The following is a 17120-nucleotide window of genomic DNA, read 5'->3' on the forward strand; positions in this document are numbered from 1 at the left end:
AACCAAAATGTGCATTCTACTGGAAGTCATGTAATACTATGATTTCTCTGGCTGCCAGGGGTACTTCTCAGCCCTGATGTGCCTCTTAACCACCTGATGGTCTTGGTAAATGCCGCTTCCAGAGTAGAGCTTGAAATGCTGCATTTCTCCCAGGCTCCCAGGAACCAGGATCTCCTGGTCTACAGGGTTACCCTTGGTGTAGCAAGGTCTTAGCACCCCAACAAGTTTCAAGGAGGGGTCCTACAAGTTAAGTGTATCCTAAAGAAAAGATCTAGCCCACAACCTTTTGGGGTAGATATTAGTGTTTTTACATACTTAGCATGAATAACAAGCCCCCCACAATTGTGGGTCATCTCCTTTAACATTTGAACCTCAGCTGCTGCTTGTGTCAGAGTTCTTTATGCTACAATGGCATTTGGCCATTTAAGTCAGAGACCTCCAGAACGCTTAAATCTGGTTTAGTATCTGGTGAGTGAATAAAAGATTATTGCAGGCTCAGTTGTTTTAATAAAACCATACGGGGTTTATGCAGGCCCAGTATTCTGACCCGCAGGGCAGAGAGTAAGGCGTGTGATTTAAGAAACTCATTTAAGAAAAGATGTAATGAAGAAGTAAGTTAAGAGGAAATACAGTTTGGGGAAGAGACCTGAGGATTAGAAAAAGTGAATAATACGTGTTTGCCTATGACACAGTGCAATAAATTCCCTCATAACAAATGGGTCCTTTGCTAATAAGGCTATTAATTAGTCAGGGACCGACTGACATGAATCTGACATGAGCAGATATAGCAAGATTTACCTGTGGCTGGTTTGGCTGTAATCCAGGCAAGAAGGGAGGGTTCCCCAAAGGTGCTGAGGGGCACCGGGAGAGACTTGGTTGTGATCTAATTAAAGAGAGCACAAGTCCAACACTTGGCTCTCACTTCAGTCCCTTCCATGTCCTTCTAGAGCAGGCTATGGTGGCGGGACACCTGATGTTCCTAACTACAATGTGGAAATGAAACTGAATGTGATGATTTGGGCAGAACATTTTGCAGATGAGAAGTAGCATAAAGGACAGAATGGTATAAGTGGAATGATCAAAAGCATATTGTAACACAGAATTTAATATCCCCAGTGGATTGTTGATTCTTTTACCTGTGAGCTGAGCAATACAGGTAGAATTTGGAGGAAAGATTAGCAGTGGCCTGCCTTTTGTGGAAGTGTCAGTCACAGGGTATTATAAAATTGATTTTGGGGAAGTTTCTGGAACTAACTGGTAGTGATAGTACATCCTTTAACTGGCACTATTTCAGTAGGCCGGAGGAGGGTGGGGGTTGTAGATCCCAGGGAGTGGGTGTGTTGGGAAGACAGAGGCTCAGAGTCAGACACACTTGGCTGCAAACAACTGTTTCCCCACTTACGTTTTGCATCAAGATCACTGGGGAAATACCAGATATCAAGCTATATTGCAAAGCCACTGTTCTCAAAGCTGCCTGGTACTGGCACAAGAACAGACATATCGACCAATGGAACAGAACAGAGAACACAGAAATTGACCCAAGCCATTATGTTCAATTAATATTTGACAAAGAAGGCAAAAGCATACAATGGAGTCAAGACAGTCTCTTCAATAAGTAGTTTTGGGAAAATTGGACAGATACATGCAAAATAAGTGAAACTAGATCACCAACTTATACCATACACAAAAATAAACTCGAAATGGATAATGGACTTAAAAGTAAGACGGGAAACCATAAAAATCTTAGAAGAATCCACAGGCAGCAAAATATCAGACATACGTTGCTGGGATTCTTGTCCCAGCCTTACAAAGGGTTCTGCAATCTGGAGAATGGGGCTGATGCGTAGATTCAAGAAGGAGTCCAAAGACGAAAGATAATTTTGAAAGGTATTGGGGGTCAGAGGAGCTTCAGCTAAAGGAGCTGAAAGACTACCCCTTGTCTAAGGACCCCATGCTATTTATTAACACAATTTGTCCTAAGGCAAGGTGGAGACATACACTTCAAAGGGTAAGGTTTCAAAGGATGGCGTTTACAGAAGTATTGTCAATTTGGGGAATAGCCTACAGCTGTCCAGGTGTTTGGCCAACAGGAGGCAATAAAATGCCCTGAGCTGTCTGGCAGCAAGCAATCAGATTTGGGGGAAATGCCTTTCCAGCCGTTCCAACAGATAATTACATATGTGGCTCAGCCCGCGTTGAGCCCCTCAAGTCTCATCAACCTTTTGATGGCACTCTTGTAATTATGACATGCTAGAATTGGCTTCCGGCAATACCTTGTAGTAATATCTTTACTGATACAGCTCCTAGGACAATGGAAAGTAAAAAGAAAATAAACAAATGGGACTACATTAAAATAAAAAGTTTCTGCACAGCAAAATAAACCAACAACAAAACAACAAGAAAGCCCACTGCATGGGAGAACGTATTTCCCAATGTTATATATGATAAGGGTCTAATCCCCAAAATTTATAGAGAACTCATACATCTTAACAAAAGTAAGATAAACAATCCAATTAAAAAAATGGGCAAAGGACCTAAATAGACACTTTCCAAAAGTGGACATACAAAAGGCCAAGAGACACATGAAAACATGCTCAAAGTCACTAATCATCCAAGAGATGCAAATCAAAACAACAATGAGGTACCATCTCACACCTGTCAGAATGGCTATCATCAACAAATCAACAAATGACAAGTGCTGTGGAGGATGTGGAGAAAAAGGAACCCTCGTGCACTGCTGGTGGGAATGAAGACTGGTGCAGCCACTGTGGAAAACAGTATAGAGTTTCCTCAAAAAATTAAAAATGGGCCGAAACCGGTTTGGCTCAGTGGATAGAGCGTCGGTCTTCGGACTGAAAGGTCCCAGGTTCAATTCCGGTCAAGGGCATGTACCTTGGTTGTGGGCACATCCCCAGTAGGAGGTGTGCAGGAGGCAGCTGATCGATGTTTCTCTCTCATCGATGTTTCTAACTCTCTATCCCTCTCCCTTCCTCTCTGTAAAAAATCAATAAAATATATTTTAAAAAAAATTAAAAATGGAACTCCCATTTGACCCAGTAATACCACTTCTAGGAATATACCCCAAGAAATCAGAAACACCAATCAGAAAGGATATATGCACCCCTATGTTCATAGCAGCACAATTTACAATCGCTAAGATTTGAAAAGAGCCTATAAGTGCCCATCAGCAGATGAGTGGATTAAAAACCTGTGGTACATCTACACAATGGAATACTACACTGCTGTAAAAAAGAAAGAACTCTTACCATTTGCAACAGCATGGAGGGACCTGGAGAGCATTATGCTAAGCGAAATAAGCCAGTCAGAGAAAGATAAATTTCACATGATCTCACTCATTTGTAGACTAATAATGAACAACACAAACTGATGAACAAAAATAGATCCAGAGACAAGAGAAGCATCGACTAGACCATCAAACTTCAGAGGGAAGACAGGGAAAGGTTGGGGGGAGAGGGGGAAGGGTGAGGGGGTAAGAGATCAACTAAAGGACTAGAATGCATGCATATAAGCATAACCAATGGACACAGACACTAGGGGGTAAGGGCATGTGCTGGGTGGTGAGAGTGCCAGGGAGAGATCAATGGGGGGAAAAAGGAGACATATGTAATACTTTAAACAATAAAGAATTAAAGAAAAAAGTATATCACTGGGAGCTTGTTAAGGCTATACATTCCTGGCCCCTAAGCTGACCTGCTAAACCAGAATCTAAGGGCTTGGGCCCCCCAAGTCCCTATTCTTAGAATAGGCACCCAAGGCAATTGTGATATAAGGCTTTTCTAAACTTAGTCTCTAAAGGATGATGTGGGATTCACAATACCTGATTCAGGTTTACCAGTATTATAGACCCAGTGTGATTTCTTTTTAAAGCGCAGAACAAAGAAGCTCTATAACTTGTGGCCGTTATTATTATGGAGCCATTGGTGCCGCTGCCTTGCTGAGGCTGCTCACTATGCTAAAACAGCTGGGGAATCTTCAGCCAGACTGGCTGGGATCCCAAAGTTGCAAGTTGTTTCTGAGTTTTTGATCAAGCCTCTTCTGATCCTTTTTACTCAGAGTTTGAAGGACACCGGTGTAAGGCCCCCTTCAGGCTGGGGAGTTTCTGCTGAGGGTGAAAACATCAATTATATTGTAACAGGTTGCGGGCTCCACTGAGAGTCAAGGACTGTGGGATGGACCCACCAGAGAATGGTCATTTGTTCTGGCCCAAGAGAGGCGCTTGTACTCCAGGGCTCCCGGCGCAGCTGCCTTCTCTGTGTGGTGTGCCTCCTGCTTGCCTTTGGCTCTGTGAGGCTGGGGGGAAAAGGAGAGGGGGAGGCTGGCGTCTGCCCAGGAGCTCCAGAGAGAGTGAAGGTAGCTGCTAAACCAGCAGGCTCCAATCGCTGGGGCTGAGATTTACTGAGGGGTGGGGTTGCCAAGGGAGGATGTGCGCGCGAGGCGCAGGTAGGACCGAGGAGTACCTTCCGGAAACCCTCCTCCAGCCTTGGGGTACGGATTGGCTCGGGCAGCGAGGTCAGCGAGGTCAAGACCCTTTCCGCGCCTTCCCCTGACCCGACCCGCCGTGGTCGCTGTAGACTCGCGGGTGCAGCGCGGGGCGGGGGCATGCTGGCCCGGCAGCAGGGTGCGAGCGGCAGCGCGCGGTGGCCGGAGCCGCGCCGGGCCCGGGGCATCCGGGGGCCGGATGGCGGAGCCCACGCGCGTTGCGGAGCCCGGGAGGTTTGCGCTCCGCTCGCCGCGCTGCAGGGAGGGCGCGGTGCCAGGCGCGAGCGCCCAGAGACCCAAAAAGAAAGCTTTTTATTTGCTGAGGATGAAGCCCCTGAAGGAGCCCGCCCCCAACAACAACAACGTGTCCTTTGTGATCCATTGTCAACTAGGCAAGGAGATCAAACACATTTGCAGCAACTGCAGCCGGGGGGAAGACACGCGGGACGGTGAGTGCCTGGGCCCGTCGGGGCGGCGGCGAGCGCGGGAGGCGGGGAGGTGGCTCCGCTGGTCCCCAGTTCGGGGCGCCACCAGCTCTGCTGCCTGGAGAGCTGCGGGGACTTCAGCCCGCTACCCAGGCGTGACACCCGCCCGCCCGCCGGGCACTTGGCAGAGTGATGACGGGAGCCAAACCCGGACTGCATCCCCCAAAGGAGGCGTTTGAAATGGGGGTTTGAAAAGGGGTAAATCTGGGATTTTCTCTTGGGAAGGTGGGGTTTCAGGTTATTTGTTAAGGGCAACATTATTAGCTTTGAAAAGGCTACTGCACCTGCTTTCTTAGCTTTCTGGGCTTCTTGGCTGTTCTCACAGCTTTGCGTCGCGGTAGGCTATAGCTTTTGCTACAGATGGGCTGTGTTACAGATGTGCGTTCACTTTGGAGAGGTGGTTTGGCCTTGGCTAACAGCACCCAGCGCCCTGGGGACTTGTGGAGTTGTTGAATGGTGTCTGTTTGGAGCAAAACATGGCCGTGATTTTTGGAGTGCCGCTGGCCCCTCTTGGAATGATGCCTAATGTTCAAAATGTGGGAGTGGGGGGAGGGGCGTGCAGCGGCTTCTTCAGAGCGGGCGTGTGCGAGCCAAAGAGCTCCCCCAAATACTGTCTGAAACCGCCGGGCGGTGGAAGGGTGCCCGGCTGCCAGCGACTGAGGCAGAAGGAGCGAAGAAAGAGGGACAGCTCCGCGCCCAGCAGGCAGGAGCCTCTGCAGCTGTGGGCGCGCCCATGTGGCAGTGCATTTCGCAGGAGCCTCCAGGCGGTTTCTAAGCAGCTCCAGGAGCAGACTCGGGAGGACCACGTAAGGTCTCGGAAAAGTTTTAGGCAGCAGATTTTGCAGGGAAGGAGTGAGCTACTGGCCACCCTGAAGCTCAGTGCCTCGCTTGACACTCGCACCTGCTTGGGCAGACAGAATTTCCTACTCACCAGCGGGTCCTCTGGCTCCCTTTGGAAGAACAAATACTACTTAGGATCCCTCGTGTTCATTGTTGGCCTCTGAAGTGCAGAGTAATGAAGCGACCGTGGCTTGGCTAATAATCTTTTCAAAATTAGCATCCTGCTAGTGTAATTATACTTTTCTTTGATTAAACTGCCCGAGAGGCTGTGCAGCATGGCACGAGGCATCCAAGAGGAACACTGGGGCCCAGCTGGAGGAAGGCAGGCGCGCACAAAACACACTAATGCTGCTCCTGTTAGGTTTAGGGGAGGATATTTTGAGAAGCACACACTTACTGTGTTGGGTCCTTTGGTTACGATGTAATGTATAACCTATGGAATATAAATGGGTGAACGAGATGATCCAAAGCCAGACTTTTACCATATACTGTAATGGAATAGAGCATGAGATGCAGGCTGGGATTTTTATTAAATGAATCCCTCTGCTTTCTGAATTGCTTCTCAAATAGGTTGCTTTCACAACCTTGGGATTTTATTTAAGTTAGAGTTTCTAAATGTTGCTACCCTAAGGAAGGGTCTGTATCTATGCTCAAGGATGTGTGTTGACATGTGGTGAACATGTTGGTATACACTGCTGATGGAGACAGGCATGTTCTAGCCTATAGCTCACATTCCTGCTTGCGTCCTCTCTACAGTCTCAGACACTCCAGAACATACCTATGGATGTTCACATATCATCTGATATGACTCAACTATTTAATTTCAAAGGATTCTTAGGTGAGAGACCTCACGTTGTAGTGCCTAATGTTTTGCATAATTCCACACTGGGAACCTTGCCTTCCTAATGGGTGGTATGCTCATTTAGTCACTGAAATAGAATGAGGTCAGGAGTTTAACCCTTCTGCTTTTACTGCCAGAGCCCAAAGCAGCACTGCCCCCTGTAAAAGGAAAGGGAGTTCAAATAAATGTCATTTTCTGCAAGGATTGACCTTGTATGATTTTTTTTGTCATGAGTGGATGTTCTGTTAGATAAGTTCTCTAGAAACTATTTTCTTTTCTTTTTTTTTTTAGATACGTTTATTCCAAGCTCCTATTAGCAACGGTTGTTTATGCAACATCATGAAAACTCATTTATTATGTTTACTGGTATGTAACAACAATAAGTAACAGTTAGTTGCTTTTCATTTTTATTTCATTTCTTGTACAGATCAATCCTATGAGTGAGGCAATCTTTTAATTTCCATTTTACAGAGAAGTAAACTGAGGCTCAGAGAGACTTCATTCATAAGTTACATGTGTAGTAAATGAGAAGGCGGGTTGTAAATTCATGTTTGGCTGGCTTCTACACCATACTCTTTTACAGTATACAACAAATTGTGGCCATTTCTCTTTAAGTTATAAAAAATGTTTAAAAATCTTTTCTTTGAGTCTCATCTCCAACCCCCCACTTCCTTCCCCATATTTTATTGCTTCTTCAAAAATAAACCAAACATACACTGTAGAAGCTATTTTCAATCTGAGTCATCTGTTCTGTGTGTCAGGAGAGCCCACTATTGTAAAGGGAATGTGTGGTCAAGAGTACAGTAATGCAAACAGGTTTGGTGGGGCCCACAGAAGAGTACTGTATGTTTCTTGTGGTGGGCAGACCTACATTGTGTCCCTCACCATCAATATGTTTGGCTTCTCGTTTAGCACCAAAGAGGCCATTGAATGGCAACCAGTGAAAATTCTGGTCTAGCAGCAAAGACCTCACTTGAAATTTTACATAGCTAAAATTTTACAGAGTTTCTCTTATTCTTAATTTTTTTGTATATAAAAATGGCCATTATTTTGAACATACTTAAAATATAGTTTACTAACTTTCAGTTTAAAGACAATCTAGAATTTAAAGTATTTGGCTGATATGGAATAAACATTAAAAGACAATATATTCCTGGATGGTTGAGCGGATATATAAAAGGTGAAATTACATTTTTGCAATTGCTGTTCTACTTAGAAGTATTTTTTTTAAGTTCCTGATATCCACCGAATAATATTAAAGATGCTTTGCTAACCTTATGTTAAGTATTTTTTTAAGCTATAGGATATAGTTTACAATTAATGGCCAAAGGTAGTTTGCATTTACTTTAGCTTTATGGATTTGTTTTAATATTGAAGCCACTTTCAGATGAGAAAGCAAGCTTACATAGCACTTCAACACTAAAGGCTACACAGCAAGCACAGGGTAGAACAAAGGTTCACACCCTTGCTTGCCTGTCTTTCAAAGTGAGGTGCTTTCCACCATGCTATCTAGTTGTGTGTTTTTTTTTAAATGACACCTACACTGAATGTAGAAAATCAGGTACTGTGATGTGTATGTGTTCTATACATGTGTAGGTTTGATAAGCCAGGTTTATTAGATACAGAGTTAGGATGAATTGCAGAATTTCCTAGTACATTTAATTATTTTTGTCTTCTTTACCTAAAAATAAAGAGCTAGCATTGGTAGGAGTAGAGGGAGAGAAATTTTTAACTAAGTATATTAGAAGTTATGTACATTGTAAAGTCAAAAGTAGCTAAATCATCACTAAACATGTTGGAAGTCAATAGAGAATGTGATTTAATTTACAAATAGTTAAAAATCAAATTTAGGGAGAAATCTGTTCTAGAAAGCCAGGTATCCTTTATAATAAAAGGCTAGTATTCAAATCAACCGAACCAGTTGCTATGACTCACACTGACCACCAGGGGCCCAGCCGTCAGTTGGACATCCCCTGAGGACTCCCAGACTTCGAGAAGGCACAGGCTGGGCTGAGGAACCACCCGAGTGCACAAATTTTGTGCACCAGTCCTCTAGTTTCTGTATATAATTTCATACACATTTTCTATTCTCATTTGAAATCCTTTTGAGTTTGTTAATAGTGAGAAATTGTCATAAGAATTATAACATCATTAATAATTACATTTTAAGATGTAATTTCAAAATAAGTAAAACATTTTAACAGTTTTAAAACAGTTTTTAAAAATATTTTGAAGCCTCTATCTTATAACAGTATACTTAAAAAGTAGTAATTAAATCATAAATTCAGAAACAAGACATATTTATTGCAGCTACTACTCAGTGCTTTTTAAAAAATCTTTTTAAAAAATATATTTTTATTGATTTCAAAGAAGGGAGAGGGAGCGAGAGATAGAAATATCAATGATGAGAGTAATTGATTGTCTGCCTCCTGCACACTCCCTACTGGGGATTGAGCATATGTCCTGACTAGGAATACCATAGTAGAACTGTGACCTTCTGGTTCATAGGTCAATGCTCAACCACTGAGCCACGCAGGCTGGGCCTCAGTGCTGTTTTACATGTAATTTATCAATATTTCAGGGTTGTCTTTATTTCACTAAATATGATTTCTAGCTTTAAATATTTGTATACAAATGTATTAATTTATTGACCCACTAGATGCATTTCAAAATTTTGTTTAAGGGATAGAAATATTTAGTAAGTTTTCTAATGTATTCCAATATGATTTTTGGAATGACAATTTATCATAATACTTCTCTGTTACTCTTGTAGAGTTCCTCAACAAGACAGCCTTTTAGAAGAGAATGTCTTATGAGTTTTTGTGGGTGAGACCCCTCATTTTGCAGATGAAACAACTGAGGGGCATAAAGATTAGGTGAGCAATCCAATTTCCAACCACCATGCGTGTCAGAGCTGCTCACAGAACCTGTCTCTCTTGGAGGTTCAGAGCTGGATCCTGGAACCTCGCTGCCTATCTCTTATATAAAAGGCCCGTGGCCATCATGCCGTAACGCCATCACGACCAAACAAGCAGTGCCTCTCGCAGCAGGCGGGGTGGGGTGCAAGCTACTAGAAGTGGAGAGCTATAAGTGGTGAAGGGTGGGGCAGCGAGCTAGGAGCAGCGATGGGCAGGACAGCCAGCTGAGGCAAGCGGAAACAAGCTACTTGCGCATGATTTCGTGCACGCTGGGCCTCTAGTTTTCAAATAATGGCTCATCCACTTGCTAGCTGGGTGACTTTAGGATACCACAGCATTATTTACTGCATGGAGTTGTGAGGATTAAATGAGGTAATTGGTACAAAGCACTTAGCCTGGCAAAAGAAAGTGCTGGAGAAATATTAGCTGTGATTACTATCATTTGTATTGTTGCCGCCAAGTCCAATTTTGTGTCGAGTGTTTTCCTCCTGCTATTATTCTGCACTGCTTGGCCTCTTCAGTAATTAAACTTCCTTGGATTGGGTCCAGGTGAAAGCACCTAATTCTGCTCTGCATTTAACAGGTAAACATTTATTTCTAATAAGGCAAGTGAAGTACAAGTGAGACTGGAGAAGGGCCTCTTCAACATTGTACATGTCAAACTATTTTTTTTGAAGTTTTAACAATCATGACTAGGATGTTCTAGGTAAAAGTACTCAAATACATCTATTTTTACAATGACTAAGCATTTTTTGTCAGTTGAATACAAATGAGAAAAAAAAATAGGCAAGGTAAGATCCTTGTGAGGAAGAGGGAAGATTAATAGCTGAAGGAAGTAGTTACTGGAGAATTTTGTCTGCATGGGTCCGAGGGATATGACTCAGAATCAGAGTGACAGGTATGGAGGACTTAGCCTGAGGCAAAGGACAGAGGCAGGAAACCGCTTTCTTAAGATCAGGAAAGCTTGGGCAAAGCTCTAACTTGGGCAGAGTATGGAGGTTGTGTGGAACCCTGAAAAGAAAGACCCTTGCTCAGAGAGTAGGGAAGAGAAGTGAAGAAGGGGTGTAAAGAAGGCATGTGCAGGACAGGGAGAGTCTAATGATGTCGTGCTCTCACAGTTTTATTAAAGCATTGTGTACTCAAACAGCTAGCTGTTGATTCTCTTACATTGGTTTGTAAAATTAGCAGCTTATGTATGCAGAGCCCTCTCAGCTTAAGGGAAAATAGCAAGAGGTACAACAACCAGTCATTGCCTTTGAAGAGTTTGGATTTCAGTGAGAGTAGCAGGAAAGTGAACTGCTAAATTATTGGAGGAAGTCATAATGGTATGAATAAGTCAGGAGGGCTTCCCAGAGGAGGTGATATTTGGAGTGGAACCTAATAGAGAAGTTTTTCTCAGATAACGAGGGAAGGGCATTTCAGTAAAGGAAAAAACTGTACACGGACCATTTAAAAGAGCATGTGTTGGGAGAAAGTAGGTAAGTTCAGCAGGTGGAACATGGGGAAAAATGACATGAGTTAGTCTGGAAACATACGTTGGGTAATTTATCATTTTCCTCAGCACTATATTTGTGAAGCATTTTTTATGTGCCATGTTAAACATTGGTAATATAAATATCATGAAAGCAGTGTGGTCTTTGCTCTCAAAGACCTTATACTGTAGTACAGGGAGGTAGACAGGTAGACAAATATATGCACAGAATTTTTAAGTGTTTGTGTTTGAGAAAGAAAAGTGTTGTTTTAGAGACAGAAAGTAGAGAGAGTGGTTGGCCCCACCTTGGGCAAGAGAGAGGTCCGAAAAATCCTGACACAATTTATGAAAGAGTTCAGATTTCACCCAGTGAGCACCGAAGGTGGCACAGGGGTTTTTAAGCAGAGGTGGAGTGATCACATGACCTTAAAAAAACCCAACAACTGTTATTACGGAAAAGTTTACACATATACAAAAGTAGACGGAATACGGTAATGAACCCCATAGATGCATCACCCACATTCTCCCCACTCCTGTATTAGGATGAAGTAAATTTGAGTGGGATTTTATGATGGTGTTGCTGGCAGTGCTAGGCAGGGACCAGACAAGAGAAAGGACCTGGAAGCCATGAGCACTTATAGCTCAAGAAAGCCTGTTTCAAGACCTTGAGCAGTAAGTGTCAAAAAAAAAAAAGGCAGGATTCTTTTCTTCTGTTACAGACCCATAAAGAGGCCCAGTAACACTTTCAAGCACCAGCAATTCAAAGCCAGTTTGCCTTATTAATTTTGAACTCATACGTAATTTTACTAGTAATTTCCCCTTCCATTCGTATATCTTTCTGACACTTTATAGACATCTGTAAATATTCACTTACTTTAGGAAAAAAATGTTTAAAATATTTATAAAATCTGTAGCTTAAAATATATCTGTATGTCTAAAGGAGATTTTAAAAGATTAATAGAAAATATATATATACATAAAATATTATTGGGAGAGGGAGGGGTCAATACTTGCATAGCCCCAAACATTCATTTCTGTACTTTGCTAATTAATATGAACGGTAAGAACTTTTTTAAAATTCAGGAGGCATTTCGAGTTTAAAGATGTGTCTGAAAGGAGGGGGCATGGTGAGCCAGTTAGGAATCACCTTCAAAGGCTTCAAGGTCAATGCCAAGTAGACAGTTGTGATGAAAGCATTGAGATGAAGGGGAGCCAGATGAAGGCCAGAAAGCAAGGGGTAGGAGAAGGGATGTGCTTCCCTTCAGCCCAAAGGTTGATAAGGGAGAAAAGAAAAGACCAAAGAGGCCAAAGTTGCAAAGCTCGGGGTAAGAGAACCAGCAGCCAAACAAGAATCCAGTTGTTGGGTTAGGAAAGAAGAAATAAATAGTAGAGATTTGCTGCCTGGGGAACATTCAGCCAGGACATTAGCAGTAAACCACACGAAAGGAATAATGTGCTGGTTATTCTTACAGTTGTACTATTTCTATGCCCAAGGCCAGAAGAAGGGTAGAACATGGTCTTTCGTTTACTCACATAACAAGCATTGATGCCTATAGTGAATTTGGTGTGCAGACAGAGAGATAAAGGATGAGTTCCTGCCCTTAGAGAAAGTTGCAGTCTAGTGAGGACTTTGCTATACAGTATTCTCCCCTTATCCATGGTTTCCATTACCCAGTCAACCACAGTCTGAAAATATTAAATGGAAAATTCCAGAAACAATTAATAAGTTTTAAATTGTGTGCCATCCTGAGTAGCATGAGGAAACCTTGTGTCCTCCTGCCCTATCCCACCCAAGACGCAAATCATCCCTTTGTCTATTGTCTTTGTACTGTATATGCTCTCTGCCTGTTAGCTGTCTCCTTCATCAGATCGGTTATCAGAGGGAGGGAGGGAAGGTGAGAGGAAGGGAAAGAGAGAGAAACCACATTCACATAACTTTTATTACAGTATGTTGTTTTAATAACTCTATTTTATATTAGTTATTATTCTTAGTCTCTTACTGTGCCTAATTTATAAATTAAACTTTATCATAGGTTATGTATGTATAGGAAAAAACAGTATATAGCGTTCAGTGCGATCTGCTATTTCAGGCATCCACTGGGGGTCTTCGACCATATTTCCTGTGTATAGCGGAGGTAGACTCAGGATACTGTGGACACACAGGTCGGGACTCCATCCCCTTGAGGGAGAAGGCCAGGAGGTCATGTGGGAGGAGATGGCAATTGAGCTAAATTGTGATGGGAGAATAGGATTGTGCTGGCAAAGATGCCTGAGGTAGTCTCTTGGGCACGATGAAGAGCATGTGCAGAGAAAGGTTCGGAGGCCAGAGGCGGGCAGGGTCTTTCTTGTCTCTCCTCTTCACTGTTGTGTTTTCAGCTCCTGGAACAGTGCATAGCTGTTAGACATTTAAAAATGTGTTCAACATATGAATATATGTGTTAACTTATTAATTATTAATCTATTTAATTAATATGTATCCATTTATTAAAGTGACTACAGGACAGTGATTTGATACGACTGGATAGAGCATATAAGATGGGGAATGATGAAAGGGAGCCTGGGGAATAGGTAGAGGTCAACCATGAAAGGCTTTCGATACCATGCTGAGGAGTTGGGTCTTGCTCTATGATGGGATACAAGATTCTCTGGAGGATTTTTTTTTAAGTAGCTTTAAAATTATTTTCTATTTATTGTTTTTGTTTTTAATTTAAGTTTTGTTGAGGCATAAATGACAAAAAAATTTAAGATATTTAAAGTGTACATCATGGTGATTTGATCTATGTATATACATTGTGAAGGGATTCCCCCCATCTAGTTGATTAATGCATCCCTTGCCTCTCATCTTTATTTGTATGTATGTATGTATGTATGTATGTATGTATGTATGTATTGGTGAGGACATTTAAGTTCCATTCTCTTAGCAGATTTCAATTATATAACACAGTGTTATCAACTGTAGTCACCATGTTTATATTAGACCTTATTCATCTGATAGCCGAACGTTTGCCCCCTTTTTACCAAACTCTCCCTATTTTCCCTGCCCCCAACTCCCCATCCTCCAGTGCCTGGTAACCACTTTTCTACTTCCTGTTTCTGTTTGACTTTTTTTTTTTTTAACATTCTACGTATGAGTGATAACATGCAGTATTTGTTTTCCTTTGTCTGGCCTATTTCACCTAGTATAATACCCTCTAGGTCCATCCATGTTGCAGCAAATGGCAGTATTTCCTTCCTTCCCGTGGCTGAATGATATTCCATTGTGTGTGTCCATGCACCCCATCTTCTTTATCCATTCATCCAGGGGTGGACGCTTAGATTGTGTCTGTGTCTTGGCTATTGTGAATAATGCTGCAGTGAACAAAGGTGTGCAGATATCTCTTCAATATCCTGTTTTCATTTCCTTTGGACATATACCAAGAAGGGTGAGGGTTGTTGCATCATATGATAGTTATATTTTTAATTTTCTGAAGAATCTGTATGTCATTTTCCATAGTGGCTGCACCAATTTACATTCCCACCAATAGTGCACAAGGGTTCCTTTTTCCCCACATCCTGACAACACTTGTTATTTCTTGTCTTTTCTTCTCTTCTTGATATATAGTCAATCTAACAGGTGTGAGATGATATCTTATTGTGGCTTTGATTTGCATTTGCTCGATGATTAGTGATGTTGAGCACCTTTTCATGTTGGCCATTTGAATGTCTTATTTGTAAAAATATCTATTTAGTTCCTCTGTCCATTTTTTAATGATTGTTTGTTTTTTACTATTGAGTTGTGTGAGTTCTTTATATATTTTAGATATTAACCCCTTATCATATATATGATTTGTGAACATTTTCTTCCATTTGGAATGTTGTCTTTTCATTTTGTTGATGAATTTCCCTGGGGTGCAGAAGCTTTTTAGTTTATGTAGTCCCACTTGTTTATTTTTGTTGCCAAATTAAAAAAAAAAAACATTGCTAAGACTTATGTCAAGGAGCTTAACTCCTATGTTTTCTTATAGGAGTTTTAGGATTTAACATTTAATTCTGTTGATTTTTCTGTGTTATAAGTAGGAATCTAATTTCATTCTTTTGTATGTGGCTGTCCAGTTTTCCTAACATCATTTATTGAAGTGACTATCCTTTCCCCATTTTATATTCTTAGCTCCTTTGTCGTAAATTAATTGACCATATATGCAGGGGTTTATTTCTGGGCTGTCTATTTTGTTCCATTGGTCTGTGTGTCTGTGTTTATGCCAGTGTCATATTGTCTTGATTATTGTAGCTTTGTAGTATAGTTTGAAATCAGGAATTGTGGTGCTCTTCTTTCTCAAGATTGCATTGACTGTTTAGGGTCTTTTGTGGTTACATACAAATTTCAGTTGTTTTGTTTTTTATTTTTGTGAAAAATGTCACTGGAGTTTAGTAGCTTTGTTGATATATTATTGACATGCCATACAATTTATCCATTTAAAGTGTACAATTCAGTGACCTTTAGTATATTCAGAGTTGTGCACCATCACCATAATCAGTGTTAGAATATCTTCATTATTCCAAAAAGAAGCCCTGTTCCCCTTAGCATGTTCCCTCCAGGTCTCCGATATCTGCTGTCCTTAAGTAACCACTAATCCACTTCTTGTTTTTATAGACTTCCTTATTCTAGATATTTCTTATACATAGAATCATGAAACATATGGTCCTCTGCTTGTCAAGGTTCACCCATGCTGTAGCATAAATCAGTACTTCATTTCTTTTTATTGCTGAATCATTGTATGGATATGACACATTTTGGTTATTCATTAATCAGCTGATGGACATCTGGGTTGCTTCCACTTTTGGGCTATTATGAATAATATTTCTGTAGCATTTATGTACAAGTTTTGGTGTGGTTATTTGTTTTCATTTTTCTTGGATGTATACCTAGTAGCAGAAATGCTGGATCATATGGTAACATGTTTAACCATTTGAACTGCCAGATCTCTTTAAACTGGTTGCACCACTACATATTCCCACCAGCAATGAGTATATGGACGTCCCATTTAGCTATATCCTCTCCAATACTTGTTATTATCTATGTATTCTATCATAACCACCCTGGAGGATTTTTTAAAATCTTTATTGTTGAACGTACTACATATGTCCCCTGCCCATGCTGTCATCTCTGAGCTGTCTGTCCTCTAGTTCCTCCTCTCCAGCCACCGTTGGCTGCCTTTGAGTTGTGAACCTCCAAGAAAGACTAGTTATTTTGTGAAAGACTAGTAATTAAATGTGAAAATTATTCTTTTATGAAAATTTAGGCAAAAACCACCACCCCAAGCAAACTGTCAATTTATTCAAAAGTGGAAGATGAAACGACTGGCAAAGAGTGTATTTGGTTAGAACGAGGAAACCTTAAGGACCACCGGTTCCCGCTACTCACTCTTGGGTCACCTCTACCCTGAGTTTCTCCCACCTGTAAAATGAGTTTACTAGCACTTCTCTTCCCTGAAGATCTTACTGAGGTGCCACACCCATCTAGATCAGGGAGTGGTAAGCTGTAGACCAAGAGCCATCTGTTGCTTTTTGCAGGTTGAGATTTTTTTTTCAATTCCCAATGGTTGACTAAAATCAAAAGAAGAGTACAATTTCATGACGGAAGACACTTGTATGAATTCATATGTCAATGTCCATATCCAAGGTCTGGTGGAGCACAGCCACACAGTCATTCCCGTACTGTCTGTGGTGACTTTGCACAGCCACTGCCGAGCTGAGAGTGACAACAGACGCCCTCAAAGCCTGAAATATTTATGTGAAAATTTATGAAATCTTCTCTGGTCTTTATAAAAAAAAAAACACAGTTTTCTGAGCCTGCACTATCACAGAGTTCCTATCATGAGATGTTACCCCCTAACTGCCTTAGCACCACATCTGAGCTTAGACTTGAAAGGGACTCAATCGCGTGTCTGTTATTCACCTGAATTGCAGTTTCAGTCTTTTTAAGAGGCTGCTTGATGTCCTAATGACTCAGAGGGATAGATTTTAAAAGAAAATCAGCTTAAAAGAAACAAGTGCTTTGAACCAGGTTTGTGGAGCATCTTTGCTGC

The 17120-nt window shown here is 41.6% G+C and overlaps 1 protein-coding gene across 4 annotated transcripts in view; it reads left to right on the forward strand.

Annotated features, from left to right (window-relative positions):
- Positions 1-17120, forward strand: part of PHACTR1 (phosphatase and actin regulator 1) — a 287668-nt gene that overhangs the window by 47352 nt on the left and 223196 nt on the right. The window contains exon 1 of one of the 4 annotated variants that reach the window (XM_079776163.1): positions 5061-5183. The exons of the other annotated variants lie outside the window; for them this stretch is intronic. The gene's annotated coding sequence lies outside the window, so the exon portion shown is untranslated. Of the gene's footprint in view, positions 1-5060; positions 5184-17120 lie in introns of those variants that run through there. 4 annotated transcript variants of the gene reach the window in all.

The sequence above is a fragment of the Cnephaeus nilssonii genome (genome assembly GCF_951640355.1).
Source record: "Cnephaeus nilssonii genome assembly, chromosome: 7".
NCBI lineage: Eukaryota > Metazoa > Chordata > Mammalia > Chiroptera > Vespertilionidae > Cnephaeus > Cnephaeus nilssonii.